This window comes from Nannospalax galili, unplaced genomic scaffold (assembly GCF_000622305.1).
Source record: "Nannospalax galili isolate Female #2095 unplaced genomic scaffold, S.galili_v1.0 scaffold1222, whole genome shotgun sequence".
Classification (NCBI taxonomy): domain Eukaryota; kingdom Metazoa; phylum Chordata; class Mammalia; order Rodentia; family Spalacidae; genus Nannospalax; species Nannospalax galili.
The window spans coordinates 143,836-158,008 of record NW_008348070.1 but is presented as its reverse complement, the minus strand read 5'-3'; the positions used below and the strand labels follow the sequence as shown (position 1 = coordinate 158,008).

General features: G+C 38.0%; 1 pseudogene; it reads right to left on the bottom strand.

Moving 5' to 3' along the window:
* Positions 1-1,463: 1,463 nt before the first annotated feature.
* LOC115072283 lies at positions 1,464-1,576 on the bottom strand (annotated as a pseudogene).
* Between the last annotated feature and the right edge of the window lie 12,597 nt (positions 1,577-14,173).

Genomic DNA, 14,173 nt, shown 5'->3' with positions numbered 1-14,173 from the left:
TAAAACAATCTTTTATGCAAATATAAAATGTGTCAGTTTGTCTCATATTACATAATTGGTGACTGAAACAGTTTTCATTTAACATTTACCATCTATTGTATGCATGCAGCAATAACGTCTCTAGGATTTAAAAAGCAAAAGATACATGTTTAATTTATTTACAAATAAATGTGTGCTGAGAGAGACACTTAGAAATGCATGGCAGCACAAACATTTATTAATAAATATTAATATCCACATGCATTTAAAATAACCAATAGTGTTATCATTTCTCAGTTGTGAAGAATTGCTTTAAGTATTTAAGTCTCACATCAATTATAACCTAAGGAGCTCTTGTTCTCACTACTGATAGATATTTTGCAGGTAAGAACCCTGAAGCAAAAAGAGTTTAAGACACTTGCTCAAGGTCACACAGCTAATAAGTGACTTATTGTGAACTTGAACTCAACTCCCAGAGTCTGTGCTTTTCTACCAATCAACTGTATTTCACTACTTTGATTGAGGGAATTACACTGCAGAATGGGAAAATCAAAGAGCAATGTTTTAAATTCTTGCTTCTTCACACAGGATTAGTCCAGGCTGAGAAATGAATCAAAATAGATTACTCCATTTTGACAATAGCATTTGGGACAACAAGAAAAGCATACAGAAGGGGATGGAGACTCAAATTTGGCATCAAAGAAACTCCAAGAGAGGGCTACACAGACCAGAAACTGAAAAATCAAGCAAGAATGTCCCTTGCTACCTACCCACTTTCCTATTACAGCACTTTAAAAAATATATGCAAATAAACACTGAATTGTACAAACATGAATGACATATAGCATTTCCTTTGGAATTTATCTGTATATATCAAAATGCAGAGTAGTAAAATGTTGTGAACTCTGGAGTCAGAAACTTTGATCTAGTACCCTGATTATTCTGATTCTGAGATATGTATGAGAAACATTAGATAACTTAGACCAGTCAAAATAAAAAAAAATTATTAGTTTTTCCCAAAATTATTTTAGCTATGTCATTGTGTACCAACATACTGACCTTGGGTAGGTCCTGACTTTCTTATATGTAAAATGAGACTAGCAAATGATTACTAATCAAAGAAAACATATGAATTAGTTATCAAAATGCACTGAACAAGATGCTTTGAGTTTGTGTTGTAGAGTTCTAGCAGAAGGAAGTGTGTGTAACGAGTTTGAGTTGGGAATACAGTTTATTTAAGAAAAAAAATTAAGACACTAACCTCAAGGTACCTTTGTGGAAAATTAAAACTGTATAATAAAATGTAAACACAAGTATAATCTAGATATAGGTTGGATGTGGAGCCCTGAAGGAGTAAAGTCAGGAAAGGGGAGGGAGAGAGGGACAGAAGAGGACAAGGGAGCCAAATACTGAAATTACAGGGAGAAATACAAAGCTCAGTGGGAACCACCTTACGTCTAGAGGTTAGAGGACCTCGATAAAATTAACACTTTTTATATGCACGCTTCATGAATTTGCATGTTATCCTCGCACAGGGGCCATGATAATCTTCTCTGTATTGTTCCAATTCTAGTATATGTGCTGCCTAAGTGAGCACTAATATTAACAAATTTATAGAAAGACAAATACTGAATAAAAATGACTTACGAAGAAATCGTTGTATAGATTGAATTCGTTGTTACAATTTTTGAAAAGTTACTATCATTAAAATCCCCAAATTAGAAGTTTGTATTAGAGAATTCAATCAAAAGTTTAAAGAAGTACTGACACTAATAGTCCCTCACCAACTCTGCCAAAAATAGAAGAAAATGGGTCACTTCACCTCGGATTCTATGAAGAGTAAAATAAGGCAAAGGTCCTGCAGACCAATAGACCACAAAGATGTAAAAACCCACATCAAAGCACTTGAGAAATAAATCCATCAACATAAAAAATGATTATGTACTGTTGATCAACTGGGAATTAGCTCAGTAATGCAAAATTATTTAAACCTGTAGAAATTAATATTATAAACAAAATTACCTAAAACATTTAAAATGATTATCTAGTAGGGAAAGAAAAAGCTTTTTGACAAAATACAATACTCTTCATGCTAAAAATACTCAAAAAACAAGAACATAAAGAAAATCCCTCCACCTGATAAAGGGTCATGGAGATTACAATAAAGTATGACTTCATGTAGTTACTAGGGCTTCTTTTGCTACTGATTTTAAGCTGTGTTGCAGGAGTATTTTAATTTTTTGAATATGTTGAAGTTTGTTTTGTATCCCAGTGCGTAATCAGTTTTAGAGGAACATCCATGGGCTTCTTGTTAGAATATTCATTATTTAGTTCGTGGGGAGAATATTTGGTTGATGTCTGTTAGGTGCATTTGATGTATGGTATCATTTAATTCAGGTGTTTCTCTATTTATTCTTTGTCCATTTGAACTGTTGGAGAAGGTAGAGTACTGAAGTCACTTACTATTACTGAGTTGTGATTACTCTGTGTCCTGAAGCCTAGCAGTACTATTTTTATGAATTCGTGTCCACAAAACCATCCCCACAGGAAATAACTGAAGCAATTCAAAGGTCTAAAGAAAGGAAAAACCACACCCAAGAGGATACAGAAAGAAATCAAAAGAAGGTATAATTATGGAGAGAAAAAATTGTACCAAGAATAAACAAAAATTAAAATGGCAGTAAAAAATACATGTCCTTCCATAACTGTGACTACCAATGGCCTCATAAAAGACAGACTATGAGCAAGTTCCCAGAGGCCTGGAAGGGTCTGTTTCCTTAAGCCCATGTACCAACCCTGGCTCTCACAATCTTTCTATGCCCTCTTCTTCCTCCAGGGTCCCTGAGCCCTGGGTGGGTGATGTTTACTATAGGAGTCCTAGGCAGGGACACGTACTCTGCAGTATCTTATTATGTACACTTTGGCCAGATGTGGCTTTCTGTGTGCACCAGATTAGCATGTGGACATGCCTGTGGGGAACTGTCTTGACTGATGTTTGGTGTGGAAGGGCTGAGCTCACTGAGGGCAATACCTTCCTTAGGTTGATGGTCCAAGCTTTATAAGAAAAGTGGGTGAACTTGCTAGAGTACAAAACACCCAGCATGATACCTCCAGAGCCCAGAATGAGGTCACAAAGGGGAACCACTGGAAAAGCCTTGGAAAATCTAAACCACTGTTGTGTAGATGTACCATCAAGCTTTTGATGATGGGTCTGGAGAGACTGCTGATCAAGAGAAACAAGAGTTGGGAAAGCCAGAGGATAGGATGGACCATTGCCCTGATCTGCTCTTCTGCGTAATGAGGATGGCTTTCAGAAACAGACCTTTGATTTCTGCTTTGGAAATATCAAGTGAATTTCTCTTCTGCCTTAACTCTTATCTGAAGCCATAGAGAGAATGGAATTCCGGAAATCCATTTAAGAGTAGCCAAGCTAACTCACAAACTTCCCACTCTGCCTATTTTCATTCTGTTTGTGTTTACTAGGCAACACTTTCTTTCATTCTAATATTTTAATCTTTTGTGTAATTCTTTTTCCACGATGGACCCTTATAAAGAGCAGTCATGTTTTATGAATTTTTGTTCTCCAAAGGAAGTTACATTCTTTAATAAGGATGTTAAAATTTCTTTTTGAAAAAAGAAGACATGAAGCTGAGCAAATCAGAGGGAGCAAGCCCATCAGCAGCATCCCTCAAGGCTGTGGTTTCTGCTCTAAGCTCCTGCCTTGGGTTCTGGCCTTGACTTCCCTTGATGATGGTCTGTAATCTTTGGGATGAGACAACCCTTGGTTACTTTGAGCACAGTCTTTGTCACAGCAACAGACCTCTAACTAGAGTTCTTACTCCTGCTGTTCTCCTTCCTTGCTTCAAGGAGCTCCCACATGTGTTGTACATAGGTCACAAAACTAATGCTTATTTCTTATCTTGTATTAAATGAAGTTCTTCTTCTTGTTCTCCCTGCTTGTAATTTTGGGAACTTGCTACTTGTCTGAGGCTACACTAGGGCTCAGGAACTTAGTGATGACGTAGAATGATGGAGGCCTGCCATCTCAGAACTCACCTATAGTGCTCCTTGGTTAATAGTGGGTGACATTACAAAAGAAGGTAGCTTCTATATTTCTTTTTTAATAGTTTATTTATTATTTTTATTTTATATGTATGCATGTATTGTCCCCATGTGTGAAACTGTACCCATGTCCTTCAGTGAACACAGAGGTCAGAAGAGAGTGGCAGATCTCTTGGAATTGGAGTTATAGGTGGTTGTTAGCTACCATGTTGGTTCTGGGAATTGATCCTGGGTCCTCTGCAAGAGCTACCACTGCTCAAAACCACTGAGTCATCTCTCCATCTTCAGTCTTCATATATGGGCTGCTCCATCTCCTGTCTGTTCTGTGTAGACAAAACCATCATGTACTTTGTCGATATTCCTAGATAGTAATAGTTATTCTCTACATTAGTGAATTTTCTTGTTGCTATAAAAACATACTTGACAAGGACCAACTTAAGAAAGAAAAGTTTATTTTGGCTTATCACGGGAGAGCTTAGCATTCATCATGATGGGCCAGGGTATGACAAAAGGACCCGGTTGGTCATATTTCAACCAGTTAGGAAGGAGAGAACAAACAGAATGTGTGGCAGGGCTATAAAACTTCAAGGCCTGCTCCCAATGATCCACTTATTATGCTTACTCCAGTGAGGCTCCATTTTCTTCTCTCTCTCTCTCTCTCTCTCCAGGGTCTCCCTATAGCCCAAGCTGGGCTGGAACATATACTAAGTAGACCAGATTTGCCTAAATCTCATAGAGATCCACCTGATTCTACCTCCTGGGTGCTTGGATTAAAGGCTAGTGTCACATGCCCAGCAAGGCTCCACTTTCTAAAGGCTCACAACTATCCAGAGAGAACCACCATCTGAAGACAAAGTACACAAACACATAAGCATGTGGAGAACATTTCATGTTCAAATCACTATCTTTTTTAAAAAAAATCATAATGTTTCTTCTAATGAAGTCAAATCTTGATGTTATAAATAAAAATATAGTTACTCCTTGATAGACAACAGAATATAGTGATAAAGAATGATGATGTTAGCTGAGATTACATCTGAAACGGAGTTACTTATTATTGCTGGTTTCCAAGGTAGACTGCCCTAATTCCATTCCCATTCTGGATGGATGACTATTCATTAATTCCTAGATACTGTTTAATATGAATGTTTAATACAATGCATAATCATTTTACATAAAACACTTCCTGAAGTCTCAATTCCTTCTGGCCAGCAGGAGTATTATGAAGAAAGCAGACTAAAAATCCTTCGGTTATTTATAAGAACTTATTATGTAGGCATCGAGCTCAAACCCTGTGGGAACACATGGAAATTGGCTTGAAAAATGACATCCACTTGATAACTGTTAACAATTCAAGTAGCTCAAATGAGCTAATACAAAATAAATTCATAATGGACTTAAATTACAAAACAGTACTGCTCACTGATCATTAGGCCGGTAGATTTTTCCCCAAAGCACATCATCCTGACCATCCAAAAGAATGTTTAAATGAGGTTCTACTCTATGTTTTACTACTAGATATAGAGCATAATAGATTGATTTAGAGACTCATTATGAGACATAGTTTTAATATACATTTAGATTTAAATTTTGAAAAGTCATCAAATACAAGGTGTGCAATAACCCAGGGCTCTTTTTCAGGAGTCATTGTTCTGAATGACCTCGTTTATAAGAGTCCTGTGTTATTTCACAGTACTTCTCATTTTTGTTTCTTCGGCTGTGTTCTGCAGGCAGCATATGAGGTCAGAATGGGTCAAGCTTTAAAGGTTATTTGATTTTTAACTGAATAGCTCTACCGTAAACAGAAAGTAAAATCATAAGTGAATTCATAATTAAACATACGTCAGTGGGCTCACCTCAAAGACACGTCTTAGGCCACTGCGTAAGACAAAATCTGAGCAGCATTTCTTACATAAAACTGTCCTTACTGAAATACCCACTTATTTGAAATTTCTATCTTTGTTTTTCCATAACACTCTGAAATGTACTTGTATTTGCATAGTTGTGACAATCTCTGATATAATTGTTAGTTGAAACAGACTTTTGTTGCCAATTAATATGTTCTTTCTGGTGTTAGATTAATATTTTGAAATCTCTTAAAACAAAGAAGGCTGCTGGTTTATCATTAGAATTAGTACCTTCATAGGCAAGCACACACACACCTGCACATACACAAATGTATGTATCCACATGTAGCACACACAAAAGTATGTATTCACATGTAGCATACACATATACAAAATTATCAGGGTACCAGCCTTTCCAGACCTTGTGGAATCCAGAAGAGGAGGTTTAGTATGGAAACATTTTCCCAAACACAACACGAGTCATGTGTACTTTCTAATATTCTTTTGTGCTCACCTTTTACATCAAACCTCTAAAGATTTAGTATAGATTTTTACAGATTTTTAATTTGTGCACTGTATTAACTGTGTGACCCAAGAGGAAAGGTAACTTTATTTTGAAGGCATTCAGCTTTCTAATCATTTAAGATCAGATGAGGGTGGCTACTATTTTAAAAGTTTATAATGTGTTAAGTGATGATAAATGTCCTGGGGTTTTTGTAAGTGGTTGTTTGAGAATGGAAAAATATGAATTGACAAACTAAGTCAAAGGATATGGGTGTCAGTGTTGATGAAAGATAGTCAGCCTGCTGGAGTCTTCTGTCTTCATGTGGCCAGGGATGAAAGAAGTCGTTATCTTCTCTAGAGAATGCAGCTGAGTGTGGATCCTCAGGCAGCAAAAGCTTCTTATTTAATATATTTCTCAATGTCTATTATTTATTGAATTATTGTGAATTTCATACAATGCATCTTAATCCTTGCAGTGATCTCTAACACAGGGCTCAGCTGGGTGATTCTGCCACAGATATTCAGCTTGTATCCAATCTGCAGATTTGCTTGATCTGGGTGATGAGAAACATTTAGTGATTAAATGGAACAATGAATACAACTTGCAGTTAAGCTATAGAAAAAAATATTAAGCCCCAACATTACAACACGGGACAAGCAAAGTAAGATTTAATTTTGCCTTGATAATTTCCCAAGTTGTTAAAGCCATTCCATTTTTTCTCTTGCAAAGAATGAGATCATACCACTGAACAATAATTATGTTTTTAAAACTTCAATATTAAAAAATGAAATAAAGTATTATGTTATTTAGAGAACATAAACGTGTTGGATGCTTTCAACATGTGACTTTGAGTGCATTTTTCTTAACATATTTCATTTGCTGAAGTAAATATACCCTGGAACATGAAAAAAGGGGAAAGCTATTAGTGCTTTTGACAGCTGTATAATTGGACTAAGGCCGACTTAGTGGGAGGGAATTCATATGTGGTACTGTAAGTGTAGCCAAGTTCACATGGCTGGAGAGGTCATAGAACCTAGAGAAGAATCTAATTCTGTCAATTTCCTAGACCAATGTAATGTCTTCCTGTATTCTAAATGCATGTAGCCTTATAATTACAAACAAGTGTAGCTCTCGCCACTCATAAAAGAAAATTTTTTTGCAAGATTTAGAGACTATTACAAAGTTCTACAACTGGCCAAATGTAGGCAATAAGTGCTTTTGAGGTGTATAGCCCTTAGTGACACATCTACAATGCAACCTATATGCCTAAAACTCAGGGAACATCATAGAAAAGGGGGGTGGAAGAATGTAAAAGTCAGGCCTCTTGTTAACTAATATATTCTGGATGTGATCGAGAACCTACACCAATGAACTCTCCTCCACAGCATGGCAGTCGAATAAGATCTGCATAATGACTAAACCAGTTGACATGCCAAGGTGAATGGGGAAAATTTTTCAGGGTTCCATCTCAATGAAAAGCTACAGGCAATCAATGGATGTTGAGGAAGGGAGAATCAGTTTTCCCCAGGGAATAGCTCTCTGAGAGGTCATTTAATCCCATGTGGGCAGGTACAAATGGCCATCATCAAATGACAGTTATATATATATTTTTTTGCATGTGTGTGTATAACAATAATCAAAGAAGAAAACAATAAGTTGAAGAGTGGGGGGGGACATGGGAGGTGTTGGAATTAGTTTGGAAGGATGATGAAAGCAATCCAATATAATACTCATGTATGAAATTAAATCAAAACAAAAATTACTTAGTGTCTTTATAATACTGAAGAAAATCTAGGAAGCAGGCTGTCTGTATTCGTTACTTTTCTGTTGCTGTGATAGAAGACAGAAACACTGACCACAAACACTTATAGAAGGAAGAGTTTATGAGTTTATTTAAGCTTATGATTGCAGGGGAATTAGTCTGTCATGGCAGGAAGGCCTGGTGGCAGGAAGTGGCTGGAAGTGAAGCCCAAAGCAGAGCTCTCACATCTTCAAGCAGGCACAGGAAGAGGGAGCCAGATCCAGCAGGCCTTAAGAATTCTCTAAGCCCGCCCCCACTGAATGCTTAGTACAACCTGGCCACACCTTCTAAGACATCTGAAGACCTGGCCACGAACTGGGGGACAAACTGTCCAAATACTTGGAACTTAGGGGGACATTTTCATTCAAACCCCCACAGTGTCCATATGTGAGGACTACACATGAGTGCCAGAGAATTGTAGACTTACAATCCCCAGGCATATTCCATTACGGGAATGAGGACATGGATGAAGTTTACATGTTTATAAGTCTGTTTGTGGCTGGGGTATGCCAAAGTACAGGCATCCCCATATACGTTCTTATAATTGTTTTACTGAACTATAACTGAATATTGAAACACTCTTTTAGCTGTACAAGTTAAAGATTATTAGTATGTTCACAGGGCTGTACAATTATCACTCCCTAACTCCACAATATTTTCACACACCTTCACAGCCGTTAGCAGCAAACACTTCATACTGTGATCTCTCTCCATCCAGCTGCTGGCAAGCACTATAAACATGCTTTCAGTCATTACAGACTTACTTGAACTCACATTTCGTATAGTTGCGATTATATTTGTGCCCTTTTTCAGTGACTGTTTTCTCTTAGCATATTTTCTGGGTTCTCCCATGTTATAGCACATATCATATTATCCATGGATCATATTCTACTGTGGAAATACACTCACTGAATTTATCTATATCTGGGCTAATATTCACAAAGCTTCTGTGACTCTTATGTGAATGTCATTGTGGGTATAAATATTTCACACATTCAGCTGTGGAATCCAGCCATTTAGTAACTGTTTTTACATTTTTATGAAGTTGTCAAAATATTTTCAAATTTGCTGTATCATGATATATTCTCATGAGCAAACTAATGATTCATTCATTTTTTTTCCATTTTTTCCACACATAGTTGTCCTCTGCATTCAAGTCATTTTGATTAAGAAGGAATAGTATTTTATTCTGCAGTTGATTCACAGGTTTCTTAAGAAAAATGCTGCTTGGATTTCTTCAAGTGCTATTGATGCTGAGCATGTTTCCACATACCTTTGGTACTGAACATCATTCCATGAGCTATTGGAACTGAGCATGTTTCCATGTGCTACTGATGCTGAGCATTTTTTCATGTGCTTCTGGTGCTGAGCATCTTTCATTGTGTTATTGATGTTGAAAATATTTATAATTTTCATTTGTTTACAGGAATACTTTTATTTCTTTCTTAATTTCATCTTTGACACCATTTAGGAGTGTGTTGTTTAATCTCCATGAGTTCTTGAATTTACTAGAGCTTCTTTTGCTGTTTATTGCATTTTGGTCTGATAGAATGCTTGGAAATATTTCAAATTTTTGTAATGGCTAATGGGTTGTTTTGTGTCTCTGGTCAATTTTAGAGAAACGTCCATGGGCTGCTGAACAGAAAGCGCATTTTTTTGATGCTTGACTAGAATAAGGTAGCTATCTGTTAGAACCATTTGATATATGATGCCATTTAAATCAGATGTTTCTCTGTTTATTCTTTATACACTTGACTTGCCTATTGAAGACAATGGGGTACTTTAATCACTCACTGTTACAGAGTTGGGGTTAATATATATTTTACAGTCCTGTAATAGTTTTTATGAAGTTGGGTGTACCAGAGTTCGGTGCATATATGTTCATGATTGTGATATCTCCTAGGTCAATTGTGCTTTTAATTAAAATGAAGTGACCCTCTTTGTCTCTACTGATTATTTTTTTAATTTTAAATCTTTTTTTTTGATATTATGATTGCAACACCTGCTTGTTTCTTAGTACCATTTGCTTGGAATTTTTTATTCATCCCTTCATCCTAAAGTAATGCCTGTCCTTGAATGTGAGATGAATTTCCTGCAAAAGCAAAAAGGATGAACTTAGTTTCTTAAACCATTCCACTGGAGTTGAGGGCATTGATGTTTAAAGTTATTATTGAAATATGTGTACCGCTGTCATTTTAATTTGTTTGTGTTCTTGGTTATATTTTGTGTTTCCATAATTACAACTTCCTTTGTTCCCTTTCTGTAGCCTCTTGAGTATAGCCCATCTGTGTGTCATAGAAATGTGTGACATGGAAAATATTTCTTTTGCCTCTGACTATGATAGATAGTTTTGCTGAGTAAAGTGTTCTGAGCAGGGATCCATGTTCATTTAGAACGGGAATACTTTGGTCCAGGCTCTTCTGGCTTTCATAGTAGCATTAAGAAGTCAGCTGTAATCCTGATGGGTTTTCCTTTATATGTAATTTGTTGTTTTTCCCCAGCATCTGTCAGTGCCCCCTCTTTGTACATTTAATGTTTGCAATACTATATGCTGTGGGGAGCTTCTGTTCTGGTTTTAACTGGTGTTCTGTGTGCTTCTTATATCTTTATATGTATGTCTTCCCTTAATTTGGGGAAGTTTTTGTCTATAATCCTGTTGAAAATCTGTTCAATGCCATTGACATGACATTCTTCCCCTTCCTCTAGGCCTTTGATGCATAGATTTGGTCTTTTCATGGGGTTTCACATTTCCTGCATATTCCATTCCTGGGTTTCCTTTAGAAAGTATTTCATATTATTTCCTTGAGTGGTTCAGTTGTTCAACTTTGTCACCCAGTTTGTGATATTCTGCCTTCCATTTCATTCATTCTGCATGTGAAACTTCGTCCTGTCATTTGAGAATATTTTACTGAATTTTTTTCTCACTTTCTTTATTGAGCTTTTAAAATTCCATATATTTCTTACTCAAATATAGACCACCTCTCCCAGCCATGCCTGCCCCATCCCCCCACCGAACCCTATGCACTCTGCCATACATGCTGAGTCACTGTGTTCCCTACCAAGCAGCTTCTAGGTATACATATTCAGTTGTTTGTACCCAAACGTCCTTCAGTATAAAGGCGTCCACTGCAGTCTAGTCAGCCCATCCAGTGGTCGCATGTAAATCATACTCTCTCTCACCCAGCAGCAATCAGTCTTAAATAGTTTTCAATCCAGTTCTGGCCTGGCACCTATTTCTCACTTCCCCTTTGGGCCCTTGTTTAATTGAGCGGACATGGGTCCTGCGTTCATTTCCACCACTGCTGCAGGCTCACATGAACAAGCCTCCAGTGGACTGGAAGCCTCCACCTCTTTGTGTTCTTGAACCAACCCTGGCGTTTACCATCTTTCTGCCTCCTCTTCTGCAATGGTCCCTAAGCAGTGGGTGGGTGGGGTTCCATATAGGAGTCCCATCCAGCACTGTACAGTCTCTCATTCTCCAAAACTTGGCCAGTTGTGGCCTTTTGGGTGTATCACACTCTGATGTATATGGAAGCCTCACTGGTGAGAGTTTAGGGGTGCACTATCCCTCTCTCCACCCCTCATTCCGCTATGTTCCATGAGCTTTGGTTGTAGAGTTTCAACTGCAGATGTGTTACCTAGTACTGGGCGACACCCACGTGTATGTTCTCTGTGCCTGACCAGATGTGCAACTCTGCAGTAGCCTCCATCTGTTGCAAAAAAGAAGCGTCTTTGATGAGTGCTGTAAGGCATGTTTGTCACTTTAAGCGAGGTCTCTTCTATCAGGCACTGCGTTCCCTACCAAAAAGGTCCTAGGTATATACATGCATTAATGTTCAGACACTATATGTGAATTTCTCATAGGGTTTCTAGGGATATCACTTTTCCCCTCTAGGTTTCCTAGCCCCCCAAGAGTCACTCATCTCTACTCTGATTTCTCCCATCTGGCCTCCCTCCTCCCTCTCCTCCTTTAAATTCCATCTTCATTTTGGCTTGGGTTTTCTTCAATATTTCTCTTTTGTGAATTCACTTTTCAAGTTTATTTTTGTTGTGTCCCTCAGCTATATATTTGTATTTTCTTGAGGTTCAGGCAGGTGTTATTCCTGTGCTCCCGAACTTCTCAGAGTTGTTTGTTTCTGTGTTCTTTAGGTTCATTGATCATGTTTGTTATTGTATTTTCCTGGGGTTTCTCTAGGTGATTCTCTTTGTGGGACTGGTGGGTTTCGTTGGGGACATGTTCTCTCGGTTTTTCATGCTCTTTGTGTGTTTTTTTTTGCATTGGATTTATTTTGTTGGTTGTGTTTCTGATATGAAATTCTCATCTGCTTTTGTTTAATTGAAGTTTAGTTTTATTCGCATTGTCGTTGTGGCTTGGTTACTTTTTGTTTAGGTACGAATAGTTGGTTAGTTGGTGTGTGCTTCAGTTTCTCACTTTTGATTTTTTATTGGTGACACAAGATGGTTCCAAACTGATTAGGGAAGTACTCTCCAGTGGGGCAAAGGTAACTGTAGGCTATAGGGGTCCAGTGGCTGGGCTCTGGCAGCCTAGTGAGGAGATCTCAGAAGGAAAGACCATGAAGTGGTCAGGAACTGTAGAGCTAAAGCAGGGTAGTAGGCAGGCCAAGGGCCAGGATCGCTGTGGAGGGTCTAACCAAAAACTAGGCATAGTAGTTGGAGGGTCTAACCAAACTAGGCAAAGTAGGTGCATGCTCTGAAGCTAGAGAATGCAGCTGGTCTGCCTGCAGGGGCTCAGGATTCAGTGGGCAGGATCTGGCCTAGGAGGCTAGTCCAGATCTCTGAGGTGGGAAGAGCAAAAGCCAGTCGTGGTCCAAGGTAAGAAAGGGGGCAGCCAGTGTCTCATTTTGTGATCTGGTCCTTACCCATTTCTGCACATGGACCTGTTCAATGAACTCTAGGAAAATTTATTTTCCTTCTGGTTATCAACAGCTTAGACTCCTCCATGGTTAGGTTCTTTGCATTCAGTATTCCACATACTCGGGAATTTCCTTCCCCAGCTTTTCACTTGCACGAACTCTTTCTAGTTCTGGCCTCCAACATCACCTCAATGTCACCTTCCCTCTCTGAATGTACTGATTATCAACTCACACGTCAGTCCCAGGACACAGACAGTTGTCACAGCTTCTTCTTTCATATGCTTTACCACAGTGCACTATGATCTTGTTGAATTCCTTGCTTACTTGCTAAATAAATCTTAAACAGCCTGCTCACCTGCCTAGGGATGGGGCTGTCCCCAGTGGGCTGAACCCACCCACATCAAACATCAATCAAGACATTTCCCCACATATATGCCATCGGTTGATCTGATGGAGGAAATTCTTTAATTGAGATTCTCTTTTCTTGATGATTCTAATTTATGCCATCTTTCTAAATTCTCTGTTTACCTTGTTTATCCTTTTTATCTCTTTTTAGTCTCTTTTGATCTCACTCATTGTAATCTCTTCAGCTTATAACTCAACACCAGAAACAACTATTGGGGAAGACCTCTGAGTTAAGTTCCCCACAACCATGTCAGGTAGCTCACAATCCAATGCCCTTTTCTGTCCTCCAAAGGCATCTAAACTTATGTGCAGGTATCCACAACAGACTTATTTAAAAATAAGACATAATTTAATAAAATAATTTATTTAAAAATAAGACATAATTTTAAAATCTTTAAAAAATTAATGTTAATATTTATATTCATATTTGTGTTTACAGTCAACATACACATTTAGTGTTTTGTTTGTTTTAGCAGAAATTTATTTAGTCAAGCCAAGCAAAGTGGAAAAAGTCTAGGTAGAGACTGAAGTGGGGTGGCAACAAACTGGGTGAGTTTTGTGCTGTAGATTTTCTTTTGTTTTAGGATAGCATCCAACTATGTATCTCTGACTGGACCTCTCTATATAAACCCAAGTGACCTCAAACTCATGGAGGTCCTTCTGCCTCTTGAGTCCTGGGATTAAAGGTGTATACCACCAT